Here is a 4,647-nt window from a genome sequence, read left to right as displayed (position 1 = left end):
ATATATATATATTTCATATATTGAAATATATATATATTTCAATATATATGAGTTTAATATATATTTAATTTAAACATTCAATGTTTTTATAAACAAACAAGTAACTAATTTCTAAAATATGGTATCTACTTTACTGTAGAAAATGTATTTTATGAAAAGAACCTTAGGAATAACTGAAATAGTTCTTCATGGCATTATTATTTGGGCATATCATTTGCTATAGAGGTATCATGAATGTTCTTGGAATCTACCAGTATCTACCAAGTTATTTCCATGGGAGAATGATTTCTAGTTTTTTTTAATTTAAAAGAACCTTTCAAACATAACACATTTGGAGACTACCTGCACAGATCAGGGTAGCAATTCCCATTGAGGCTGAAACAGAATATGTTCTGTTCATTTTTAACAAAACTTACATCTTTTCATAATTAAGTTTTATTCCTTGACTGTTCCACAACAATGGTTCCTAAATGCAATCATTAGATAGACTGAAACACAGTTGCCTGGGTGATCTTTATAAAAATATAGATCCCTGATTCCCACAAAAGGGATTTTCATTCAATAAGTCTGTGATAGGATCTGTAGATCTAAATTCTTAAATCTCATGCTAAGGAAATCAGATGCATAGACATCTGATTGGAATATCAGTCTTGGGTCACAGTGGCAGCGAAGATGGGAGTGTGGTGTTTGAACAATAACAGCCATTATTGTTAAGTCTTAGGATATTGTGATGAAGAATAACAATAATTTGTCTGAAAGTGCTTTGTGAAAATAAGGGGACATATAAAGGCTAAGTATTTAGGAGGCTTGTACTTTGCATAAGTTATATGGACGTTATCATTATGCAACACTTGCAAGGGTTTCTGATGTTGTGAACGATGTGCCTCCTTAGGAAACAGGTTCATGTTGGACACGTTAAGTCATTACAGACATAAACTTTCTGTGTAGATTTGGAAGTATTTTTAAAATAATTACATAAGTTCAAAACTTCATCATCAATGTTCATTTGGCATTGACGACTGAAGAATTGTGTGTTGAATTATGACTTTTCAGTTTGGACTGTAAATCTGCCCTTTGTTATTGTGTTAGCATAACTCTAGAGAAGGAAGGATGAAAGAAGCTGAAATATAATGACTCAAGTAAGGGCGTTCGAATTGTTGGGCAGTGTTCTGACTTTTATAACTAAGTTATACCTGGATGAAGTATGAATTTTCCAATTTGTCATTTGATAAAAACAATTCACTGAATGAGTAAACGTCTCCAGATCTGAGTCCAAGTTGTTTGTTACAATGCTAATATAAGTATTTTATATGTACTTAGAACAAATACTAATTTTTTGACGAAGCACAATTCCTACATACAGGGCAAAACTAATGGTTAAAAGAATTACCTGGAGTATAACAGTATGAAAATTATCTTGGGCTGTTCTTGGCCGACTTTTAGCAGCACTCATTTGCTGCCTTTATTTCAGCAGCTCTTTCAATATTCTACAAATCATAGTCACGGAATCACTTAACCTATCTTAAGGATGCAGCCATCTTTGTGGTAAAAAGTAATAGCTGTTTAACACAGCACTGCCCACAAAACATCACATTCAGGTTATTATTCTCTCTTCAAAACTTTAGAAAAAATTTTATAGTAATAGCCATCATAATAGCTATGTTTTGTATTATGTTGGTTGCTTTGCCCTACTTATAGAGATGCAATTCAGTAAAGAAAGCATAACTTTTGTAGGTGAGAAAATAATTAGCCTATAAAACTATTGGTCATCAAATCCAGGCATATCTGACATTTTATCTTTTTCCTCCACTTCCTCAGCCTTGAAAATGAGCAGTTTATTACATCATAAGAAGAATTGTATGACCCTTTTCTATTAGCCAAAAGTAGTTTCAAATCACATCACCCATGCTTTTCCCTCTCCCAGAAATCTTCCCTATGGAACAGCTCTTTTCCTCACTGTAACAGGTATTTAACATCCTTCCTTTCCTTTCCTTTTCTTCCCTTCCCTTTCCTTTCCTTTCTTTTTCTTTCTTTTTTAGATGGTGTCTCAGTCTGTTTCCCAGGCTGGAGTGCAAGGGCACACTCCTCTTCCTGGGTTCAAGCAATTTTCCTGCCTCAGCTTCCTGAGTAGCTGGGATTATAGGTGCCTGCCACCATGCCCAGCTAAATTTTGTATTTTTAGTAGAGACAGGGTTTCACCAGGCTAACTAGGCTGGTCTTGAACTCCTGACCTCACCCACCTTAGCCTCCCAAAGTGCTGGAATTACAGGCATGAACCACCACACCCAGCTAATATCATTTCTAATACTCTAGCTTTTAAAAGAAAAATGATAAAAATATCTGGGATAAAAAAATCCAAATCTTCATATCTCCACATTCAGGTAATGAACTCTCCTTCCATCTTCTTTTGCCTGTCTTTCCTTTATAGTTATAATTATATATTCATTTGAGCAGTTATTTAAATAGTGTCCATTGCCCCAATTGAACTTCAGGTTCCATGAGAGCAGGGACTGTATTCATGTCATGCATGTATATACCCCCAAGACAAAGCATAGAACCTGACATATATTTATTGTACATCTTACCTCTGATGTTCTGGAGACTAAGTATATAATCTCAAAAACATTTGTCACTTGAAAAAATAATTGAATGAAAATGAGCAAACATATTCAGATCTAAATCAAAGTTGTTTGTCATATGCTATTATAAATATGTTATATGTACTTAGAACAAATATCACTTCTTTGGCCCACAATAACAAAAACTACTAAAAAGACTAGGAGGTCAAAAGTATTTGTTTCTAGCAGCAATTGATTAGGTGCATTTTCTTACATTTTTTTTCTGACAATATTCTTGGGGACTGTCAACATGCTCAATGATATGGTTTGGATTTGTGTCCCTGCCCAAATCTCATGTCAAATTGTAATCCCTAATGTTGGAAGAGGGGCCTGGTGGAAGCCGATGGGATCATGGGGGCAGATTTTCCCCTTGCTCTTCTCATGACAGTGAGTGAGTTCTCAGGATAGCTGGCTGTTTAGAAGGGTGTAGCACCTCCCCCTTCACTCGAATCCTCCTGCTGCGGCCATGTGAGACATGCCTGCTTCCCCTTCCAGCATGACAAAGTTTCCTGAGGTCTTCCCAGCCATGCTTCCTGTACAGCCTGTAGAATCATGAGGCAAGTCAACCTTTTTTATTTATAAATTACATTCAGGTATTTATAGCAGTGTGAGAACGGACTGATATACTCACCTGATCAATTATTCCCTCTCTAACCTCTTCCTTCTACCCAAATTCACCCTCTAATGTGCAGCCACCAATTATAGATGGCATTCTCCAACGGGGAGTTCTTGAGTACAAAAGTTATGCCCTTCTGTGATCTTACTAGTGTATTTCTTTTCTTTTTTTTTTTTTAACTGTAAAATAAGTTCATTGGTGGTAGCATGATAGAATTTATTCCCTGTATCTGACGTTACAAACTATAGGGTCCTTGACATATGCAGGATTTTTGTATGTAACTGGCATAAACCCCATTATTTGAGCTCTCTTAATTGTTTTTGTGATTTCTTTCCGTTTCTTCCCACAAAGACCTGTAATGTGCCTTCCATAAATGCATCCAGTAAATGGAGGAACAAACTGGGACAAAAGCTGTACATTCTTGTAATCTATAAGCTTTCCACACAAGATACATTTTTTTAGGGGTTCTTTATAAGGGTTTTCCATTGGAATGGGCAGGTCCTCCTTGCTGGATACCTGTTTATATCGTGAACAACCTCTTCTCCACAGCACTTGTGAGTCCCAGGATGTGTAAGGCTGACAGCAGCTGTTACTAGGTGTGTCAACTTCTTCCTCCTTAGACCACCGCAAATAGCAACCATAGCGACCATAGTTCTGTGTCTCTTCCACCTAGTGTGTTTATTTTCTAAGCAGAGAAATTATTTGAGGAAGTTACCATAGATGAAACTGTTTCGAGATATCTACAAAGGTTTACATGTTTTGTGGGAACTGAAGTACAGTAGGAAGCAGCACAAGCAGATAGAAAGAAGACTTGGCATGTAAGTCCTTGTTTTCATCCTGTTTGCTAATATTGTTGAAAAATGTAAACTGCGTCACAATCATAGGGGTTATGCCACAGGAAGGAGGAGGACACTGCTAGTAGGCATTTTTTTAGGTGGTAGAAGTTGGGTAGCTGAGACCCTTGCAGAGACACTGGGATACAGTGTCTTCTTATGAAATGTAAAATGATTAAAATCCAATTTGGGAGGAGGATCCAAGATGGCCGTTTAGGAACAGCTCAGGATTGCTGCTCCCATTGAAAGTGCAGAGGGTGAGTGGACGCCGCATTTTTATTGCCCGCAGACTAGGAAATTCCTGGGCAGAGGAGCTCCACAGGTCACCAGCGTGGCTGTTTCAGGCAGCACGGCTGTGCCAGCTGGCGCCGCTGCTTTGCCCCTCACGGCTGCTTTGTTGGCGCCCCAGAGCAGCGGTTCTCCATACAAAATACACCGGTCAGGGTGCCCTTTTGGCTGGCGATTGGAGCCACGGGAAGTCGCCCATTCGTCTTTTTAGAAAGGGGACTGAGCAGAGAACCAGGACAGTAGATTCCAGGGCAAAAAAAAAAGCGCCACAAACCTCAGTGCCGCTGTTTAA

General features: G+C 38.0%; 1 protein-coding gene and 1 pseudogene across 3 annotated transcripts in view; one reads left to right on the top strand and one right to left on the bottom strand.

Annotated features, from left to right (window-relative positions):
• LOC108314578 (limbic system associated membrane protein) overlaps window positions 1-4,647 on the top strand; it is a 637,397-nt gene that overhangs the window by 251,375 nt on the left and 381,375 nt on the right. The gene's annotated exons all lie outside the window — the stretch shown is intronic.
• Window positions 3,451-3,884, bottom strand: LOC108314579 (annotated as a pseudogene).

Source organism: Cebus imitator, unplaced genomic scaffold, assembly GCF_001604975.1.
Source record: "Cebus imitator isolate Cc_AM_T3 unplaced genomic scaffold, Cebus_imitator-1.0 Scaffold157, whole genome shotgun sequence".
Classification (NCBI taxonomy): Eukaryota; Metazoa; Chordata; class Mammalia; order Primates; family Cebidae; genus Cebus; species Cebus imitator.
This window is presented reverse-complemented; position numbering and strand designations above follow the sequence as displayed.